This window comes from Hyla sarda, chromosome 8 (genome assembly GCF_029499605.1).
Source record: "Hyla sarda isolate aHylSar1 chromosome 8, aHylSar1.hap1, whole genome shotgun sequence".
NCBI lineage: Eukaryota > Metazoa > Chordata > Amphibia > Anura > Hylidae > Hyla > Hyla sarda.
Genome location: NC_079196.1, coordinates 122,523,232 through 122,545,846, shown reverse-complemented (window position 1 = coordinate 122,545,846; position 22,615 = coordinate 122,523,232). Strand labels below are relative to the sequence as shown.

The following is a 22,615-nucleotide window of genomic DNA, read 5'->3' as shown; positions in this document are numbered from 1 at the left end:
TAAAACTAAATAATAATAATCTAGCACACCTGTGCAGGTTTGACATGACATGACAGGTAGCTGTCTTGTGGGTGGTGCTGAATCCTGTTAAATGACGTGAGGGTCTCATGCCTATACACAAGGGTGTGTCATTGCTGTTGCTTGATCATGTATTGGTTTCTGTGGTCAGTAAATGATAAAAACAAAATTTACCATCCATTGATGGATGGGAAATCCGCCATGAGGCATTTGTTTTTAGAAACTGCTGCTCACAACCAATGTGTCAATGGAGTGTCTCCATCTGCTGGTGGTATTGGAAAGGCATTAGTGCTATGACAGGGTCTGAAGAAGAAGAAGAAGACGGAAAAAAATATATATAAAAAGAAAAAGAGAGAGAGAGAGACTGACTTAGTGAGCGAGTGAGTGAGAGAGTGAGAGTGAGTGAGAGTGAATGAGTGAGTGAGTGATTGAGTGAGTGAGTGAGAACAAATGAGTTAAAGCAAGTGAGTGAGAGAGATCGAATGAATGAAAGTCTGAATGACAGAAAGAAAAAAGGATGAAGAAAGAAGCATGAAGAAAAAAAAATGTATATGGAGTTGCTGACATGAGTGCAATCTACAAAGCCGTTGAGGCTGATCCTCATGGGAGGATTATTGCACCAGGACCCTTAGCACTTTTAAAATGCCATTCAATGCCACTTCTAGGGCTAGATGTAAACTGCAGATGACCATGTTGTGGTAGTTACCATGGATACCCAAGTGATGTGTGAGCTAACACATAGGCCCAACAGATTCCAAGAAGGCCAGAATCACCAGCGGCACCACCATCGGTTGTCAGGTCACCCAGATTCAGCAAATACCAGAGTCCAAAATGATGCAGGTTTATACTGTTAATTTTCAGTTTATCGTTACAGTTGGTGTTATTCCATGTCGGAAGGGAAGCAGCTACAGCCAGTGGGGTAACTAGAGACAGGCAGGCAGCTATGTGCAACAAAGGTAGGCGTGTTGTTTTCATATGCAGATCTGAAATATTGTCTTATATGCAAGAGGAGGAGTGATGGGGGTTCAGGCAAAAGCCAGGCTATGGATTGCATTGCTAAATGCTCCATCAGAGTGCAATGGTCGCCTGTCCTTTTTTTAAGTGATGATGTGGGTTTAGCCTGTGCTGTATGTATGTATGGGTGGCTGACTGCCACCCACCCAGAGAGTGTATGGGAGGCTGGTTGGCTGCCAGCCTTCCTTCCATTCCTATGAGTAATGTGAGTGCTCATGAAGGGGACATGGTTGGGTCCACCCCTTTCCCGGTTATCCCCTCTAGGCCTTTTGGCTTAGATCAAGTGTAAAAAAAGAAAGGATCTTGCGACAGATCGCATCCTGAGGCACGTTTTTTTTTGTGTGAATACTTGCACTTGGGTGACTTGTGAGCACATACTGATACATACGTTCCCTATCTGGGGACCATAAATTAAATGGATTTTTGAGAAAGGGAGCTGATTTGGAAGCTTGCTTCTGTCGCCCTATGCATTGACCCGATGTGGCAGTATCTTCGGGTAGTGAACAGTGCACCACCCCATTCCAGTGTTAAACAAGAAAGATTCTCATTTAATCCTCCGTGGGTGAGAATTTGAGTTTGAGAATTGGAGACCAAAATGATGAGTTGCACTGACTGGTTTATGAACGTCTATTCATTTAGCGTTTTAATGACCATGTTTGCACACTGATTGGTGTAAAAAAATAAAATAAAACTAAATAATAATAATCTAGCACACCTGTGCAGGTTTGACATGACATGACAGGTAGCTGTCTTGTGGGTGGTGCTGAATCCTGTTAAATGACGTGAGGGTCTCATGCCTATACACAAGGGTGTGTCATTGCTGTTGCTTGACCATGCATTGGTTTCTGTGGTCAGTGAATGATAAAAACAAAATTTACCATCCATTGATGGATGGGAAATCCGCCATGAGGCATTTGTTTTTAGAAACTGCTGCTCACAACCAATGTTGCAATAGAGTGTCTCCATCTGCTGGTGGTATTGGAAAGGCATTAGTGCTATGACAGGGTCTGAAGAAGAAGAAGAAGAAGACGGAAAAAAATTTATATAAAAAGAAAGAGAGAGAGAGAGAGAGAGAGAGAGAGACTGACTTAGTGAGCGAGTGAGTGAGAGAGTGAGAGTGAGTGAGAGTGAATGAGTGAGTGAGTGATTGAGTGAGTGAGTGAGAACAAATGAGTTAAAGCAAGTGAGTGAGAGAGATCGAATGAATGAAAGTCTGAATGACAGAAAGAAAAAAGGATGAAGAAAGAAGCATGAAGAAAAAAAAATGTATATGGAGTTGCTGACATGAGTGCAATCTACAAAGCCGTTGAGGCTGATCCTCATGGGAGGATTATTGCACCAGGACCCTTAGCACTTTTAAAATGCCATTCAATGCCACTTCTAGGGCTAGATGTAAACTGCAGATGACCATGTTGTGGTAGTTACCATGGATACCCAAGTGATGTGTGAGCTAACACATAGGCCCAACAGATTCCAAGAAGGCCAGAATTACCAGCGGCACCACCATCGGTTGTCAGGTCACCCGGATTCAGCAAATACCAGAGTCCAAAATGATGCAGGTTTATACTGTTAATTTTCAGTTTATCGTTACAGTTGGTGTTATTCCATGTTGGAAGGGACGCAGCTACAGCCAGTGGGGTAACTAGAGACAGGCAGGCAGCTATGTGCAACAAAGGTAGGCGTGTTGTTTTCATATGCAGATCTGAAATATTGTCTTATATGCAAGAGGAGGAGTGATGGGGGTTCAGGCAAAAGCCAGGCTATGGATTGCATTGCTAAATGCTCCATCAGAGTGCAATGGTCGCCTGTCCTTTTTTTAAGTGATGATGTGGGTTTAGCCTGTGCTGTATGTATGTATGGGTGGCTGACTGCCACCCACCCAGAGAGTGTATGGGAGGCTGGTTGGCTGCCAGCCTTCCTTCCATTCCTATGAGTAATGTGAGTGCTCATGAAGGGGACATGGTTGGGTCCACCCCTTTCCCGGTTATCCCCTCTAGGCCTTTTGGCTTAGATCAAGTGTAAAAAAAGAAAGGATCTTGCGACAGATTGCATCCTGAGGCACGTTTTTTTTTTGTGTGAATACTTGCAATTTTGTGACTTGTGAGCACATACTGATACATACGTTCCGTATCTGAGGACCATAAATTAAATGGATTTTTGAGAAAGGGAGCTGATTTGGAAGCTTGCTTCTGTCGCCCTATGCATTGACACGATGTGGCAGTATCTTCGGGTAGTGAACAGTGCACCACCCCATTCCAGTGTTAAACAAGAAAGATTCTCATTTAATCCTCCGTGGGTGAGAATTTGAGTTTGATAATTGGAGACCAAAATGATGAGTTGCACTGACTGGTTTATGAACGTCTATTCATTTAGCGTTTTAATGACCATGTTTGCACACTGATTGGTGTAAAAAAATAAAATAAAACTAAATAATAATAATCTAGCACACCTGTGCAGGTTTGACATGACATGACAGGTAGCTGTCTTGTGGGTGGTGCTGAATCCTGTTAAATGACGTGAGGGTCTCATGCCTATACACAAGGGTGTGTCATTGCTGTTGCTTGACCATGCATTGGTTTCTGTGGTCAGTGAATGATAAAAACAAAATTTACCATCCATTGATGGATGGGAAATCCGCCATGAGGCATTTGTTTTTAGAAACTGCTGCTCACAACCAATGTTGCAATGGAGTGTCTCCATCTGCTGGTGGTATTGGAAAGGCATTAGTGCTATGACAGGGTCTGAAGAAGAAGAAGAAGAAGACGGAAAAAAATATATATAAAAAGAAAAAGAGAGAGAGAGAGAGAGACTGACTTAGTGAGCGAGTGAGTGAGAGAGTGAGAGTGAGTGAGAGTGAATGAGTGAGTGAGTGATTGAGTGAGTGAGTGAGTGAGAACAAATGAGTTAAAGCAAGTGAGTGAGAGAGATCGAATGAATGAAAGTCTGAATGACAGAAAGAAAAAAGGATGAAGAAAGAAGCATGAAGAAAAAAAAATGTATATGGAGTTGCTGACATGAGTGCAATCTACAAAGCCGTTGAGGCTGATCCTCATGGGAGGATTATTGCACCAGGACCCTTAGCACTTTTAAAATGCCATTCAATGCCACTTCTAGGGCTAGATGTAAACTGCAGATGACCATGTTGTGGTAGTTACCATGGATACCCAAGTGATGTGTGAGCTAACACATAGGCCCAACAGATTCCAAGAAGGCCAGAATTACCAGCGGCACCACCATCGGTTGTCAGGTCACCCGGATTCAGCAAATACCAGAGTCCAAAATGATGCAGGTTTATACTGTTAATTTTCAGTTTATCGTTACAGTTGGTGTTATTCCATGTTGGAAGGGACGCAGCTACAGCCAGTGGGGTAACTAGAGACAGGCAGGCAGCTATGTGCAACAAAGGTAGGCGTGTTGTTTTCATTTGCAGATCTGAAATATTGTCTTATATGCAAGAGGAGGAGTGATGGGGGTTCAGGCAAAAGCCAGGCTATGGATTGCATTGCTAAATGCTCCATCAGAGTGCAATGGTCGCCTGTCCTTTTTTTAAGTGATGATGTGGGTTTAGCCTGTGCTGTATGTATGTATGGGTGGCTGACTGCCACCCACCCAGAGAGTGTATGGGAGGCTGGTTGGCTGCCAGCCTTCCTTCCATTCCTATGAGTAATGTGAGTGCTCATGAAGGGGACATGGTTGGGTCCACCCCTTTCCCGGTTATCCTCTCTAGGCCTTTTGGCTTAGATCAAGTGTAAAAAAAGAAAGGATCTTGCGACAGATCGCATCCTGAGGCACGTTTTTTTTTTTTGTGTGAATACTTGCACTTGGGTGACTTGTGAGCACATACTGATACATACGTTCCCTATCTGGGGACCATAAATTAAATGGATTTTTGAGAAAGGGAGCTGATTTGGAAGCTTGCTTCTGTCGCCCTATGCATTGACCCGATGTGGCAGTATCTTCGGGTAGTGAACAGTGCACCACCCCATTCCAGTGTTAAACAAGAAAGATTCTCATTTAATCCTCCGTGGGTGAGAATTTGAGTTTGAGAATTGGAGACCAAAATGATGAGTTGCACTGACTGGTTTATGAACGTCTATTCATTTAGCGTTTTAATGACCATGTTTGCACACTGATTGGTGTAAAAAAATAAAATAAAACTAAATAATAATAATCTAGCACACCTGTGCAGGTTTGACATGACATGACAGGTAGCTGTCTTGTGGGTGGTGCTGAATCCTGTTAAATGACGTGAGGGTCTCATGCCTATACACAAGGGTGTGTCATTGCTGTTGCTTGATCATGTATTGGTTTCTGTGGTCAGTAAATGATAAAAACAAAATTTACCATCCATTGATGGATGGGAAATCCGCCATGAGGCATTTGTTTTTAGAAACTGCTGCTCACAACCAATGTGTCAATGGAGTGTCTCCATCTGCTGGTGGTATTGGAAAGGCATTAGTGCTATGACAGGGTCTGAAGAAGAAGAAGAAGAAGAAGACGGAAAAAAATATATATAAAAAGAAAAAGAGAGAGAGAGAGACTGACTTAGTGAGCGAGTGAGTGAGAGAGTGAGAGTGAATGAGTGAGTGAGTGATTGAGTGAGTGAGTGAGTGAGAACAAATGAGTTAAAGCAAGTGAGTGAGAGAGATCGAATGAATGAAAGTCTGAATGACAGAAAGAAAAAAGGATGAAGAAAGAAGCATGAAGAAAAAAAAAATGTATATGGAGTTGCTGACATGAGTGCAATCTACAAAGCCGTTGAGGCTGATCCTCATGGGAGGATTATTGCACCAGGACCCTTAGCACTTTTAAAATGCCATTCAATGCCACTTCTAGGGCTAGATGTAAACTGCAGATGACCATGTTGTGGTAGTTACCATGGATACCCAAGTGATGTGTGAGCTAACACATAGGCCCAACAGATTCCAAGAAGGCCAGAATCACCAGCGGCACCACCATCGGTTGTCAGGTCACCCAGATTCAGCAAATACCAGAGTCCAAAATGATGCAGGTTTATACTGTTAATTTTCAGTTTATCGTTACAGTTGGTGTTATTCCATGTCGGAAGGGAAGCAGCTACAGCCAGTGGGGTTACTAGAGACAGGCAGGCAGCTATGTGCAACAAAGGTAGGCGTGTTGTTTTCATATGCAGATCTGAAATATTGTCTTATATGCAAGAGGAGGAGTGATGGGGGTTCAGGCAAAAGCCAGGCTATGGATTGCATTGCTAAATGCTCCATCAGAGTGCAATGGTCGCCTGTCCTTTTTTTAAGTGATGATGTGGGTTTAGCCTGTGCTGTATGTATGTATGGGTGGCTGACTGCCACCCACCCAGAGAGTGTATGGGAGGCTGGTTGGCTGCCAGCCTTCCTTCCATTCCTATGAGTAATGTGAGTGCTCATGAAGGGGACATGGTTGGGTCCACCCCTTTCCCGGTTATCCCCTCTAGGCCTTTTGGCTTAGATCAAGTGTAAAAAAAGAAAGGATCTTGCGACAGATCGCATCCTGAGGCACGTTTTTTTTTTTGTGTGAATACTTGCACTTGGGTGACTTGTGAGCACATACTGATACATACGTTCCCTATCTGGGGACCATAAATTAAATGGATTTTTGAGAAAGGGAGCTGATTTGGAAGCTTGCTTCTGTCGCCCTATGCATTGACCCGATGTGGCAGTGTCTTCGGGTAGTGAACAGTGCACCACCCCATTCCAGTGTTAAACAAGAAAGATTCTCATTTAATCCTCCGTGGGTGAGAATTTGAGTTTGAGAATTGGAGACCAAAATGATGAGTTGCACTGACTGGTTTATGAACGTCTATTCATTTAGCGTTTTAATGACCATGTTTGCACACTGATTGGTGTAAAAAAATAAAATAAAACTAAATAATAATAATCTAGCACACCTGTGCAGGTTTGACATGACATGACAGGTAGCTGTCTTGTGGGTGGTGCTGAATCCTGTTAAATGACGTGAGGGTCTCATGCCTATACACAAGGGTGTGTCATTGCTGTTGCTTGACCATGCATTGGTTTCTGTGGTCAGTGAATGATAAAAACAAAATTTACCATCCATTGATGGATGGGAAATCCGCCATGAGGCATTTGTTTTTAGAAACTGCTGCTCACAACCAATGTTGCAATAGAGTGTCTCCATCTGCTGGTGGTATTGGAAAGGCATTAGTGCTATGACAGGGTCTGAAGAAGAAGAAGAAGAAGACGGAAAAAAATTTATATAAAAAGAAAGAGAGAGAGAGAGAGAGAGAGAGACTGACTTAGTGAGCGAGTGAGTGAGAGAGTGAGAGTGAGTGAGAGTGAATGAGTGAGTGAGTGATTGAGTGAGTGAGTGAGTGAGAACAAATGAGTTAAAGCAAGTGAGTGAGAGAGATCGAATGAATGAAAGTCTGAATGACAGAAAGAAAAAAGGATGAAGAAAGAAGCATGAAGAAAAAAAAATGTATATGGAGTTGCTGACATGAGTGCAATCTACAAAGCCGTTGAGGCTGATCCTCATGGGAGGATTATTGCACCAGGACCCTTAGCACTTTTAAAATGCCATTCAATGCCACTTCTAGGGCTAGATGTAAACTGCAGATGACCATGTTGTGGTAGTTACCATGGATACCCAAGTGATGTGTGAGCTAACACATAGGCCCAACAGATTCCAAGAAGGCCAGAATCACCAGCGGCACCACCATCGGTTGTCAGGTCACCCGGATTCAGCAAATACCAGAGTCCAAAATGATGCAGGTTTATACTGTTAATTTTCAGTTTATCGTTACAGTTGGTGTTATTCCATGTCGGAAGGGACGCAGCTACAGCCAGTGGGGTAACTAGAGACAGGCAGGCAGCTATGTGCAACAAAGGTAGGCGTGTTGTTTTCATATGCAGATCTGAAATATTGTCTTATATGCAAGAGGAGGAGTGATGGGGGTTCAGGCAAAAGCCAGGCTATGGATTGCATTTCTAAATGCTCCATCAGAGTGCAATGGTCGCCTGTCCTTTTTTTAAGTGATGATGTGGGTTTAGCCTGTGCTGTATGTATGTATGGGTGGCTGACTGCCACCCACCCAGAGAGTGTATGGGAGGCTGGTTGGCTGCCAGCCTTCCTTCCATTCCTATGAGTAATGTGAGTGCTCATGAAGGGGACATGGTTGGGTCCACCCCTTTCCCGGTTATCCCCTCTAGGCCTTTTGGCTTAGATCAAGTGTAAAAAAAGAAAGGATCTTGCGACAGATCGCATCCTGAGGCACGTTTTTTTTTGTGTGAATACTTGCACTTGGGTGACTTGTGAGCACATACTGATACATACGTTCCCTATCTGGGGACCATAAATTAAATGGATTTTTGAGAAAGGGAGCTGATTTGGAAGCTTGCTTCTGTCGCCCTATGCATTGACCCGATGTGGCAGTATCTTCGGGTAGTGAACAGTGCACCACCCCATTCCAGTGTTAAACAAGAAAGATTCTCATTTAATCCTCCGTGGGTGAGAATTTGAGTTTGAGAATTGGAGACCAAAATGATGAGTTGCACTGACTGGTTTATGAACGTCTATTCATTTAGCGTTTTAATGACCATGTTTGCACACTGATTGGTGTAAAAAAATAAAATAAAACTAAATAATAATAATCTAGCACACCTGTGCAGGTTTGACATGACATGACAGGTAGCTGTCTTGTGGGTGGTGCTGAATCCTGTTAAATGACGTGAGGGTCTCATGCCTATACACAAGGGTGTGTCATTGCTGTTGCTTGACCATGCATTGGTTTCTGTGGTCAGTGAATGATAAAAACAAAATTTACCATCCATTGATGGATGGGAAATCCGCCATGAGGCATTTGTTTTTAGAAACTGCTGCTCACAACCAATGTGTCAATGGAGTGTCTCCATCTGCTGGTGGTATTGGAAAGGCATTAGTGCTATGACAGGGTCTGAAGAAGAAGAAGAAGAAGAAGAAGAAGACGGAAAAAAATATATATAAAAAGAAAAAGAGAGAGAGAGAGACTGACTTAGTGAGCGAGTGAGTGAGAGAGTGAGAGTGAGTGAGAGTGAGTGAGTGATTGAGTGAGTGAGTGAGTGAGAACAAATGAGTTAAAGCAAGTGAGTGAGAGAGATCGAATGAATGAAAGTCTGAATGACAGAAAGAAAAAAGGATGAAGAAAGAAGCATGAAGAAAAAAAAATGTATATGGAGTTGCTGACATGAGTGCAATCTACAAAGCCGTTGAGGCTGATCCTCATGGGAGGATTATTGCACCAGGACCCTTAGCACTTTTAAAATGCCATTCAATGCCACTTCTAGGGCTAGATGTAAACTGCAGATGACCATGTTGTGGTAGTTACCATGGATACCCAAGTGATGTGTGAGCTAACACATAGGCCCAACAGATTCCAAGAAGGCCAGAATTACCAGCGGCACCACCATCGGTTGTCAGGTCACCCGGATTCAGCAAATACCAGAGTCCAAAATGATGCAGGTTTATACTGTTAATTTTCAGTTTATCGTTACAGTTGGTGTTATTCCATGTTGGAAGGGACGCAGCTACAGCCAGTGGGGTAACTAGAGACAGGCAGGCAGCTATGTGCAACAAAGGTAGGCGTGTTGTTTTCATTTGCAGATCTGAAATATTGTCTTATATGCAAGAGGAGGAGTGATGGGGGTTCAGGCAAAAGCCAGGCTATGGATTGCATTGCTAAATGCTCCATCAGAGTGCAATGGTCGCCTGTCCTTTTTTTAAGTGATGATGTGGGTTTAGCCTGTGCTGTATGTATGTATGGGTGGCTGACTGCCACCCACCCAGAGAGTGTATGGGAGGCTGGTTGGCTGCCAGCCTTCCTTCCATTCCTATGAGTAATGTGAGTGCTCATGAAGGGGACATGGTTGGGTCCACCCCTTTCCCGGTTATCCTCTCTAGGCCTTTTGGCTTAGATCAAGTGTAAAAAAAGAAAGGATCTTGCGACAGATCGCATCCTGAGGCACGTTTTTTTTTTTTTGTGTGAATACTTGCACTTGGGTGACTTGTGAGCACATACTGATACATACGTTCCCTATCTGGGGACCATAAATTAAATGGATTTTTGAGAAAGGGAGCTGATTTGGAAGCTTGCTTCTGTCGCCCTATGCATTGACCCGATGTGGCAGTATCTTCGGGTAGTGAACAGTGCACCACCCCATTCCAGTGTTAAACAAGAAAGATTCTCATTTAATCCTCCGTGGGTGAGAATTTGAGTTTGAGAATTGGAGACCAAAATGATGAGTTGCACTGACTGGTTTATGAACGTCTATTCATTTAGCGTTTTAATGACCATGTTTGCACACTGATTGGTGTAAAAAAATAAAATAAAACTAAATAATAATAATCTGGCACACCTGTGCAGGTTTGACATGACATGACAGGTAGCTGTCTTGTGGGTGGTGCTGAATCCTGTTAAATGACGTGAGTGTCTCATGCCTATACACAAGGGTGTGTCATTGCTGTTGCTTGATCATGTATTGGTTTCTGTGGTCAGTAAATGATAAAAACAAAATTTACCATCCATTGATGGATGGGAAATCCGCCATGAGGCATTTGTTTTTAGAAACTGCTGCTCACAACCAATGTGTCAATGGAGTGTCTCCATCTGCTGGTGGTATTGGAAAGGCATTAGTGCTATGACAGGGTCTGAAGAAGAAGAAGAAGAAGAAGAAGACGGAAAAAAATATATATAAAAAGAAAAAGAGAGAGAGAGAGACTGACTTAGTGAGCGAGTGAGTGAGAGAGTGAGAGTGAGTGAGAGTGAATGAGTGAGTGAGTGATTGAGTGAGTGAGTGAGAACAAATGAGTTAAAGCAAGTGAGTGAGAGAGATCGAATGAATGAAAGTCTGAATGACAGAAAGAAAAAAGGATGAAGAAAGAAGCATGAAGAAAAAAAAATGTATATGGAGTTGCTGACATGAGTGCAATCTACAAAGCCGTTGAGGCTGATCCTCATGGGAGGATTATTGCACCAGGACCCTTAGCACTTTTAAAATGCCATTCAATGCCACTTCTAGGGCTAGATGTAAACTGCAGATGACCATGTTGTGGTAGTTACCATGGATACCCAAGTGATGTGTGAGCTAACACATAGGCCCAACAGATTCCAAGAAGGCCAGAATTACCAGCGGCACCACCATCGGTTGTCAGGTCACCCGGATTCAGCAAATACCAGAGTCCAAAATGATGCAGGTTTATACTGTTAATTTTCAGTTTATCGTTACAGTTGGTGTTATTCCATGTTGGAAGGGACGCAGCTACAGCCAGTGGGGTAACTAGAGACAGGCAGGCAGCTATGTGCAACAAAGGTAGGCGTGTTGTTTTCATATGCAGATCTGAAATATTGTCTTATATGCAAGAGGAGGAGTGATGGGGGTTCAGGCAAAAGCCAGGCTATGGATTGCATTGCTAAATGCTCCATCAGAGTGCAATGGTCGCCTGTCCTTTTTTTAAGTGATGATGTGGGTTTAGCCTGTGCTGTATGTATGTATGGGTGGCTGACTGCCACCCACCCAGAGAGTGTATGGGAGGCTGGTTGGCTGCCAGCCTTCCTTCCATTCCTATGAGTAATGTGAGTGCTCATGAAGGGGACATGGTTGGGTCCACCCCTTTCCCGGTTATCCCCTCTAGGCCTTTTGGCTTAGAACAAGTGTAAAAAAAAGAAAGGATCTTGCGACAGATCGCATCCTGAGGCACGTTTTTTTTTTTTGTGTGAATACTTGCACTTGGGTGACTTGTGAGCACATACTGATACATACGTTCCCTATCTGGGGACCATAAATTAAATGGATTTTTGAGAAAGGGAGCTGATTTGGAAGCTTGCTTCTGTCGCCCTATGCATTGACCCGATGTGGCAGTATCTTCGGGTAGTGAACAGTGCACCACCCCATTCCAGTGTTAAACAAGAAAGATTCTCATTTAATCCTCCTTGGGTGAGAATTTGAGTTTGAGAATTGGAGACCAAAATGATGAGTTGCACTGACTGGTTTATGAACGTCTATTCATTTAGCGTTTTAATGACCATGTTTGCACACTGATTGGTGTAAAAAAATAAAATAAATCTAAATAATAATAATCTAGTACACCTGTGCAGGTTTGACATGACATGACAGGTAGCTGTCTTGTGGGTGGTGCTGAATCCTGTTAAATGACGTGAGGGTCTCATGCCTATACACAAGGGTGTGTCATTGCTGTTGCTTGACCATGCATTGGTTTCTGTGGTCAGTGAATGATAAAAACAAAATTTACCATCCATTGATGGATGGGAAATCCGCCATGAGGCATTTGTTTTTAGAAACTGCTGCTCACAACCAATGTTGCAATGGAGTGTCTCCATCTGCTGGTGGTATTGGAAAGGCATTAGTGCTATGACAGGGTCTGAAGAAGAAGAAGAAGAAGACGGAAAAAAATATATATAAAAAGAAAAAGAGAGAGAGAGACTGACTTAGTGAGCGAGTGAGTGAGAGAGTGAGAGTGAGTGAGAGTGAATGAGTGAGTGAGTGATTGAGTGAGTGAGTGAGTGAGAACAAATGAGTTAAAGCAAGTGAGTGAGAGAGATCGAATGAATGAAAGTCTGAATGACAGAAAGAAAAAAGGATGAAGAAAGAAGCATGAAGAAAAAAAAAATTTATATGGAGTTGCTGACATGAGTGCAATCTACAAAGCCGTTGAGGCTGATCCTCATGGGAGGATTATTGCACCAGGACCCTTAGCACTTTTAAAATGCCATTCAATGCCACTTCTAGGGCTAGATGTAAACTGCAGATGACCATGTTGTGGTAGTTACCATGGATACCCAAGTGATGTGTGAGCTAACACATAGGCCCAACAGATTCCAAGAAGGCCAGAATCACCAGCGGCACCACCATCGGTTGTCAGGTCACCCAGATTCAGCAAATACCAGAGTCCAAAATGATGCAGGTTTATACTGTTAATTTTCAGTTTATCGTTACAGTTGGTGTTATTCCATGTCGGAAGGGAAGCAGCTACAGCCAGTGGGGTAACTAGAGACAGGCAGGCAGCTATGTGCAACAAAGGTAGGCGTGTTGTTTTCATATGCAGATCTGAAATATTGTCTTATATGCAAGAGGAGGAGTGATGGGGGTTCAGGCAAAAGCCAGGCTATGGATTGCATTGCTAAATGCTCCATCAGAGTGCAATGGTCGCCTGTCCTTTTTTTAAGTGATGATGTGGGTTTAGCCTGTGCTGTATGTATGTATGGGTGGCTGACTGCCACCCACCCAGAGAGTGTATGGGAGGCTGGTTGGCTGCCAGCCTTCCTTCCATTCCTATGAGTAATGTGAGTGCTCATGAAGGGGACATGGTTGGGTCCACCCCTTTCCCGGTTATCCCCTCTAGGCCTTTTGGCTTAGATCAAGTGTAAAAAAAGAAAGGATCTTGCGACAGATCGCATCCTGAGGCACGTTTTTTTTTGTGTGAATACTTGCACTTGGGTGACTTGTGAGCACATACTGATACATACGTTCCCTATCTGGGGACCATAAATTAAATGGATTTTTGAGAAAGGGAGCTGATTTGGAAGCTTGCTTCTGTCGCCCTATGCATTGACCCGATGTGGCAGTATCTTCGGGTAGTGAACAGTGCACCACCCCATTCCAGTGTTAAACAAGAAAGATTCTCATTTAATCCTCCGTGGGTGAGAATTTGAGTTTGAGAATTGGAGACCAAAATGATGAGTTGCACTGACTGGTTTATGAACGTCTATTCATTTAGCGTTTTAATGACCATGTTTGCACACTGATTGGTGTAAAAAAATAAAATAAAACTAAATAATAATAATCTAGCACACCTGTGCAGGTTTGACATGACATGACAGGTAGCTGTCTTGTGGGTGGTGCTGAATCCTGTTAAATGACGTGAGGGTCTCATGCCTATACACAAGGGTGTGTCATTGCTGTTGCTTGACCATGCATTGGTTTCTGTGGTCAGTGAATGATAAAAACAAAATTTACCATCCATTGATGGATGGGAAATCCGCCATGAGGCATTTGTTTTTAGAAACTGCTGCTCACAACCAATGTTGCAATAGAGTGTCTCCATGTGCTGGTGGTATTGGAAAGGCATTAGTGCTATGACAGGGTCTGAAGAAGAAGAAGAAGAAGACGGAAAAAAATTTATATAAAAAGAAAGAGAGAGAGAGAGAGAGAGAGAGAGAGACTGACTTAGTGAGCGAGTGAGTGAGAGAGTGAGAGTGAGTGAGAGTGAATGAGTGAGTGAGTGATTGAGTGAGTGAGTGAGAACAAATGAGTTAAAGCAAGTGAGTGAGAGAGATCGAATGAATGAAAGTCTGAATGACAGAAAGAAAAAAGGATGAAGAAAGAAGCATGAAGAAAAAAAAATGTATATGGAGTTGCTGACATGAGTGCAATCTACAAAGCCGTTGAGGCTGATCCTCATGGGAGGATTATTGCACCAGGACCCTTAGCACTTTTAAAATGCCATTCAATGCCACTTCTAGGGCTAGATGTAAACTGCAGATGACCATGTTGTGGTAGTTACCATGGATACCCAAGTGATGTGTGAGCTAACACATAGGCCCAACAGATTCCAAGAAGGCCAGAATCACCAGCGGCACCACCATCGGTTGTCAGGTCACCCGGATTCAGCAAATACCAGAGTCCAAAATGATGCAGGTTTATACTGTTAATTTTCAGTTTATCGTTACAGTTGGTGTTATTCCATGTCGGAAGGGACGCAGCTACAGCCAGTGGGGTAACTAGAGACAGGCAGGCAGCTATGTGCAACAAAGGTAGGCGTGTTGTTTTCATATGCAGATCTGAAATATTGTCTTATATGCAAGAGGAGGAGTGATGGGGGTTCAGGCAAAAGCCAGGCTATGGATTGCATTTCTAAATGCTCCATCAGAGTGCAATGGTCGCCTGTCCTTTTTTTAAGTGATGATGTGGGTTTAGCCTGTGCTGTATGTATGTATGGGTGGCTGACTGCCACCCACCCAGAGAGTGTATGGGAGGCTGGTTGGCTGCCAGCCTTCCTTCCATTCCTATGAGTAATGTGAGTGCTCATGAAGGGGACATGGTTGGGTCCACCCCTTTCCCGGTTATCCCCTCTAGGCCTTTTGGCTTAGATCAAGTGTAAAAAAAGAAAGGATCTTGCGACAGATCGCATCCTGAGGCACGTTTTTTTTTGTGTGAATACTTGCACTTGGGTGACTTGTGAGCACATACTGATACATACGTTCCCTATCTGGGGACCATAAATTAAATGGATTTTTGAGAAAGGGAGCTGATTTGGAAGCTTGCTTCTGTCGCCCTATGCATTGACCCGATGTGGCAGTATCTTCGGGTAGTGAACAGTGCACCACCCCATTCCAGTGTTAAACAAGAAAGATTCTCATTTAATCCTCCGTGGGTGAGAATTTGAGTTTGAGAATTGGAGACCAAAATGATGAGTTGCACTGACTGGTTTATGAACGTCTATTCATTTAGCGTTTTAATGACCATGTTTGCACACTGATTGGTGTAAAAAAATAAAATAAAACTAAATAATAATAATCTAGTACACCTGTGCAGGTTTGACATGACATGACAGGTAGCTGTCTTGTGGGTGGTGCTGAATCCTGTTAAATGACGTGAGGGTCTCATGCCTATACACAAGGGTGTGTCATTGCTGTTGCTTGACCATGCATTGGTTTCTGTGGTCAGTGAATGATAAAAACAAAATTTACCATCCATTGATGGATGGGAAATCCGCCATGAGGCATTTGTTTTTAGAAACTGCTGCTCACAACCAATGTTGCAATGGAGTGTCTCCATCTGCTGGTGGTATTGGAAAGGCATTAGTGCTATGACATGGTCTGAAGAAGAAGAAGAAGAAGACGGAAAAAAATATATATAAAAAGAAAAAGAGAGAGAGAGACTGACTTAGTGAGCGAGTGAGTGAGAGAGTGAGAGTGAGTGAGAGTGAATGAGTGAGTGAGTGATTGAGTGAGTGAGTGAGTGAGTGAGTGAGAACAAATGAGTTAAAGCAAGTGAGTGAGAGAGATCGAATGAATGAAAGTCTGAATGACAGAAAGAAAAAAGGATGAAGAAAGAAGCATGAAGAAAAAAAAAATTTATATGGAGTTGCTGACATGAGTGCAATCTACAAAGCCGTTGAGGCTGATCCTCATGGGAGGATTATTGCACCAGGACCCTTAGCACTTTTAAAATGCCATTCAATGCCACTTCTAGGGCTAGATGTAAACTGCAGATGACCATGTTGTGGTAGTTACCATGGATACCCAAGTGATGTGTGAGCTAACACATAGGCCCAACAGATTCCAAGAAGGCCAGAATCACCAGCGGCACCACCATCGGTTGTCAGGTCAACCCGATTCAGCAAATACCAGAGTCCAAAATGATGCAGGTTTATACTGTTAATTTTCAGTTTATCGTTACAGTTGGTGTTATTCCATGTCGGAAGGGACGCAGCTACAGCCAGTGGGGTAACTAGAGACAGGCAGGCAGCTATGTGCAACAAAGGTAGGCGTGTTGTTTTCATATGCAGATCTGAAATATTGTCTTATATGCAAGAGGAGGAGTGATGGGGGTTCAGGCAAAAGCCAGGCTATGGATTGCATTGCTAAATGCTCCATCAGAGTGCAATGGTCGCCTGTCCTTTTTTTAAGTGATGATGTGGGTTTAGCCTGTGCTGTATGTATGTATGGGTGGCTGACTGCCACCCACCCAGAGAGTGTATGGGAGGCTGGTTGGCTGCCAGCCTTCCTTCCATTCCTATGAGTAATGTGAGTGCTCATGAAGGGGACATGGTTGGGTCCACCCCTTTCCCGGTTATCCCCTCTAGGCCTTTTGGCTTAGATCAAGTGTAAAAAAAGAAAGGATCTTGCGACAGATCGCATCCTGAGGCACGTTTTTTTTTGTGTGAATACTTGCACTTGGGTGACTTGTGAGCACATACTGATACATACGTTCCCTATCTGGGGACCATAAATTAAATGGATTTTTGAGAAAGGGAGCTGATTTGGAAGCTTGCTTCTGTCGCCCTATGCATTGACCCGATGTGGCAGTATCTTCGGGTAGTGAACAGTGCACCACCCCATTCCAGTGTTAAACAAGAAAGATTCTCATTTAATCCTCCGTGGGTGAGAATTTGAGTTTGAGAATTGGAGACCAAAATGATGAGTTGCACTGACTGGTTTATGAACGTCTATTCATTTAGCGTTTTAATGACCATGTTTGCACACTGATTGGTGTAAAAAAATAAAATAAAACTAAATAATAATAATCTAGTACACCTGTGCAGGTTTGACATGACATGACAGGTAGCTGTCTTGTGGGTGGTGCTGAATCCTGTTAAGTGACGTGAGGGTCTCATGCCTATACACAAGGGTGTGTCATTGCTGTTGCTTGACCATGCATTGGTTTCTGTGGTCAGTGAATGATAAAAACAAAATTTACCATCCATTGATGGATGGGAAATCCGCCATGAGGCATTTGTTTTTAGAAACTGCTGCTCACAACCAATGTTGCAATGGAGTGTCTCCATCTGCTGGTGGTATTGGAAAGGCATTAGTGCTATGACAGGGTCTGAAGAAGAAGAAGAAGAAGACGGAAAAAAATATATATAAAAAGAAAAAGAGAGAGAGAGACTGACTTAGTGAGCGAGTGAGTGAGAGAGTGAGAGTGAGTGAGAGTGAATGAGTGAGTGAGTGATTGAGTGAGTGAGTGAGTGAGAACAAATGAGTTAAAGCAAGTGAGTGAGAGAGATCGAATGAATGAAAGTCTGAATGACAGAAAGAAAAAAGGATGAAGAAAGAAGCATGAAGAAAAAAAAAATTTATATGGAGTTGCTGACATGAGTGCAATCTACAAAGCCATTGAGGCTGATCCTCATGGGAGGATTATTGCACCAGGACCTTTAGCACTTTTAAAATGCCATTCAATCCCACTTCTAGGGCTAGATGTAAACTGCAGATGACCATGTTGTGGTAGTTACCATGGATACCCAAGTGATGTGTGAGCTAACACATTGGCCCAACAGATTCCAAGAAGGCCAGAATCACCAGCGGCACCACCATCGGTTGTCAGGTCACCCAGATTCAGCAAATACCAGAGTCCAAAATGATGCAGGTTTATACTGTTAATTTTCAGTTTATCGTTACAGTTGGTGTTATTCCATGTCGGAAGGGAAGCAGCTACAGCCAGTGGGGTAACTAGAGACAGGCAGGCAGCTATGTGCAACAAAGGTAGGCGTGTTGTTTTCATATGCAGATCTGAAATATTGTCTTATATGCAAGAGGAGGAGTAATGGGGGTTCAGGCAAAAGCCAGGCTATGGATTGCATTGCTAAATGCTCCATCAGAGTGCAATGGTCGCCTGTCCTTTTTTTAAGTGATGATGTGGGTTTAGCCTGTGCTGTATGTATGTATGGGTGGCTGACTGCCACCCACCCAGAGAGTGTATGGGAGGCTGGTTGGCTGCCAGCCTTCCTTCCATTCCTATGAGTAATGTGAGTGCTCATGAAGGGGACATGGTTGGGTCCACCCCTTTCCCGGTTATCCCCTCTAGGCCTTTTGACTTAGATCAAGTGTAAAAAAAGAAAGGATCTTGCGACAGATCGCATCCTGAGGCACGTTTTTTTTTTTGTGTGAATACTTGCACTTGGGTGACTTGTGAGCACATACTGATACATACGTTCCCTATCTGGGGACCATAAATTAAATGGATTTTTGAGAAAGGGAGCTGATTTGGAAGCTTGCTTCTGTCGTCCTATGCATTGACCCGATGTGGCAGTATCTTCGGGTAGTGAACAGTGCACCACCCCATTCCAGTGTTAAACAAGAAAGATTCTCATTTAATCCTCCGTGGGTGAGAATTTGAGTTTGAGAATTGGAGACCAAAATGATGAGTTGCACTGACTGGTTTATGAACGTCTATTCATTTAGCGTTTTAATGACCATGTTTGCACACTGATTGGTGTAAAAAAATAAAATAAAACTAAATAATAATAATCTAGCACACCTGTGCAGGTTTGACATGACATGACAGGTAGCTGTCTTGTGGGTGGTGCTGAATCCTGTTAAATGACGTGAGGGTCTCATGCCTATACACAAGGGTGTGTCATTGCTGTTGCTTGACCATGCATTGGTTTCTGTGGTCAGTGAATGATAAAAACAAAATTTACCATCCATTGATGGATGGGAAATCCGCCATGAGGCATTTGTTTTTAGAAACTGCTGCTCACAACCAATGTTGCAATGGAGTGTCTCCATATGCTGGTGGTATTGGAAAGGCATTAGTGCTATGACAGGGTCTGAAGAAGAAGAAGAAGAAGAAGAAGAAGAAGACGGAAAAAAATATATATAAAAAGAAAAAGAGAGAGAGACTGACTTAGTGAGCGAGTGAGTGAGAGAGTAAGAGTGAGTGAGAGTGAATGAGTGAGTGAGTGAGTGATTGAGTGAGTGAGTGAGTGAGTGAGAACAAATGAGTTAAAGCAAGTGAGTGAGAGAGATCGAATGAATGAAAGTCTGAATGACAGAAAGAAAAAAGGATGAAGAAAGAAGCATGAAGAAAAAAAAATTTATATGGAGTTGCTGACATGAGTGCAATCTACAAAGCCGTTGAGGCTGATCCTCATGGGAGGATTATTGCACCAGGACCCTTAGCACTTTTAAAATGCCATTCAATGCCACTTCTAGGGCTAGATGTAAACTGCAGATGACCATGTTGTGGTAGTTACCATGGATACCCAAGTGATGTGTGAGCTAACACATAGGCCCAACAGATTCCAAGAAGGCCAGAATCACCAGCGGCACCACCATCGGTTGTCAGGTCACCCGGATTCAGCAAATACCAGAGTCCAAAATGATGCAGGTTTATACTGTTAATTTTCAGTTTATCGTTACAGTTGGTGTTATTCCATGTCGGAAGGGACGCAGCTACAGCCAGTGGGGTAACTGGAGACAGGCAGGCAGCTATGTGCAACAAAGGTAGGCGTGTTGTTTTCATATGCAGATCTGAAATATTGTCTTATATGCAAGAGGAGGAGTGATGGGGGTTCAGGCAAAAGCCAGGCTATGGATTGCATTGCTAAGTGCTCCAGCAGAGTGCAATGGTCGCCTGTCCTTTTTTTAAGTGATGATGTGGGTTTAGCCTGTGCTGTATGTATGTATGGGTGGCTGACTGCCACCCACCCAGAGAGTGTATGGGAGGCTGGTTGGCTGCCAGCCTTCCTTCCATTCCTATAAGTAATGTGAGTGCTCATGAAGGGGACATGGTTGGGTCCACCCCTTTCCCGGTTATCCCCTCTAGGCCTTTTGGCTTAGATCAAGTGTAAAAAAAGAAAGGATCTTGCGACAGATCGCATCCTGAGGCACGTTTTTTTTTTTTGTGTGAATACTTGCACTTGGGTGACTTGTGAGCACATACTGATACATACGTTCCCTATCTGGGGACCATAAATTAAATGGATTTTTGAGAAAGGGAGCTGATTTGGAAGCTTGCTTCTGTCGCCCTATGCATTGACCCGATGTGGCAGTATCTTCGGGTAGTGAACAGTGCACCACCCCATTCCAGTGTTAAACAAGAAAGATTCTCATTTAATCCTCCGTGGGTGAGAATTTGAGTTTGAGAATTGGAGACCAAAATGATGAGTTGCACTGACTGGTTTATGAACGTCTATTCATTTAGCGTTTTAATGACCATGTTTGCACACTGATTGGTGTAAAAAAATAAAATAAAACTAAATAATAATAATCTAGCACACCTGTGCAGGTTTGACATGACATGACAGGTAGCTGTCTTGTGGGTGGTGCTGAATCCTGTTAAATGACGTGAGGGTCTCATGCCTATACACAAGGGTGTGTCATTGCTGTTGCTTGACCATGCATTACTTTCTGTGGTCAGTGAATGATAAAAACAAAATTTACCATCCATTGATGGATGGGAAATCCGCCATGAGGCATTTGTTTTTAGAAACTGCTGCTCACAACCAATGTTGCAATAGAGTGTCTCCATCTGCTGGTGGTATTGGAAAGGCATTAGTGCTATGACAGGGTCTGAAGAAGAAGAAGAAGAAGACGGAAAAAAATTTATATAAAAAGAAAAAGAGAGAGAGAGAGAGAGAGAGAGAGACTGACTTAGTGAGCGAGTGAGTGAGAGAGTGAGAGTGAGTGAGAGTGAATGAGTGAGTGAGTGATTGAGTGAGTGAGTGAGTGAGAACAAATGAGTTAAAGCAAGTGAGTGAGAGAGATCGAATGAATGAAAGTCTGAATGACAGAAAGAAAAAAGGATGAAGAAAGAAGCATGAAGAAAAAAAAATGTATATGGAGTTGCTGACATGAGTGCAATCTACAAAGCTGTTGAGGCTGATCCTCATGGGAGGATTATTGCACCAGGACCCTTAGCACTTTTAAAATGCCATTCAATGCCACTTCTAGGGCTAGATGTAAACTGCAGATGACCATGTTGTGGTAGTTACCATGGATACCCAAGTGATGTGTGAGCTAACACATAGGCCCAACAGATTCCAAGAAGGCCAGAATCACCAGCGGCACCACCATCGGTTGTCAGGTCACCCGGATTCAGTAAATACCAGAGTCCAAAATGATGCAGGTTTATACTGTTAATTTTCAGTTTATCGTTACAGTTGGTGTTATTCCATGTCGGAAGGGACGCAGCTACAGCCAGTGGGGTAACTAGAGACAGGCAGGCAGCTATGTGCAACAAAGGTAGGCGTGTTGTTTTCATATGCAGATCTGAAATATTGTCTTATATGCAAGAGGAGGAGTGATGGGGGTTCAGGCAAAAGCCAGGCTATGGATTGCATTGCTAAATGCTCCATCAGAGTGCAATGGTCGCCTGCCCTTTTTTTAAGTGATGATGTGGGTTTAGCCTGTGCTGTATGTATGTATGGGTGGCTGACTGCCACCCACCCAGAGAGTGTATGGGAGGCTGGTTGGCTGCCAGCCTTCCTTCCATTCCTATGAGTAATGTGAGTGCTCATGAAGGGGACATGGTTGGGTCCACCCCTTTCCCGGTTATCCCCTCTAGGCCTTTTGGCTTAGATCAAGTGTAAAAAAAGAAAGGATCTTGCGACAGATCGCATCCTGAGGCACGTTTTTTTTTGTGTGAATACTTGCACTTGGGTGACTTGTGAGCACATACTGATACATACGTTCCCTATCTGGGGACCATAAATTAAATGGATTTTTGAGAAAGGGAGCTGATTTGGAAGCTTGCTTCTGTCGCCCTATGCATTGACCCGATGTGGCAGTATCTTCGGGTAGTGAACAGTGCACCACCCCATTCCAGTGTTAAACATGAAAGATTCTCATTTAATCCTCCGTGGGTGAGAATTTGAGTTTGAGAATTGGAGACCAAAATGATGAGTTGCACTGACTGGTTTATGAACGTCTATTCATTTAGCGTTTTAATGACCATGTTTGCAAACTGATTGGTGTAAAAAAATAAAATAAAACTAAATAATAATAATCTAGCACACCTGTGCAGGTTTGACATGACATGACAGGTAGCTGTCTTGTGGGTGGTGCTGAATCCTGTTAAATGACGTGAGGGTCTCATGCCTATACACA

General features: G+C 43.2%; 13 pseudogenes; all 13 read left to right on the top strand.

Moving 5' to 3' along the window:
• Nucleotides 1-1,285: 1,285 nt before the first annotated feature.
• Nucleotides 1,286-1,549, top strand: LOC130287591 (U2 spliceosomal RNA; annotated as a pseudogene).
• Nucleotides 1,550-3,018: 1,469 nt separating this feature from the next.
• On the top strand, nt 3,019-3,283 carry LOC130289843 (U2 spliceosomal RNA; annotated as a pseudogene).
• Nucleotides 3,284-4,748: 1,465 nt separating this feature from the next.
• LOC130289303 (U2 spliceosomal RNA) lies at nt 4,749-5,015 on the top strand (annotated as a pseudogene).
• A 1,455-nt stretch (nt 5,016-6,470) lies between these two features.
• Nucleotides 6,471-6,736, top strand: LOC130289280 (U2 spliceosomal RNA; annotated as a pseudogene).
• Nucleotides 6,737-8,205: 1,469 nt separating this feature from the next.
• On the top strand, nt 8,206-8,469 carry LOC130287590 (U2 spliceosomal RNA; annotated as a pseudogene).
• A 1,462-nt stretch (nt 8,470-9,931) lies between these two features.
• On the top strand, nt 9,932-10,199 carry LOC130289343 (U2 spliceosomal RNA; annotated as a pseudogene).
• A 1,463-nt stretch (nt 10,200-11,662) lies between these two features.
• Nucleotides 11,663-11,930, top strand: LOC130289677 (U2 spliceosomal RNA; annotated as a pseudogene).
• A 1,460-nt stretch (nt 11,931-13,390) lies between these two features.
• Nucleotides 13,391-13,654, top strand: LOC130287588 (U2 spliceosomal RNA; annotated as a pseudogene).
• A 1,469-nt stretch (nt 13,655-15,123) lies between these two features.
• Nucleotides 15,124-15,387, top strand: LOC130287587 (U2 spliceosomal RNA; annotated as a pseudogene).
• Nucleotides 15,388-16,855: 1,468 nt separating this feature from the next.
• Nucleotides 16,856-17,119, top strand: LOC130287586 (U2 spliceosomal RNA; annotated as a pseudogene).
• Nucleotides 17,120-18,579: 1,460 nt separating this feature from the next.
• Nucleotides 18,580-18,845, top strand: LOC130289922 (U2 spliceosomal RNA; annotated as a pseudogene).
• Nucleotides 18,846-20,322: 1,477 nt separating this feature from the next.
• Nucleotides 20,323-20,589, top strand: LOC130288455 (U2 spliceosomal RNA; annotated as a pseudogene).
• Nucleotides 20,590-22,062: 1,473 nt separating this feature from the next.
• On the top strand, nt 22,063-22,326 carry LOC130287585 (U2 spliceosomal RNA; annotated as a pseudogene).
• Nucleotides 22,327-22,615: the final 289 nt, after the last annotated feature.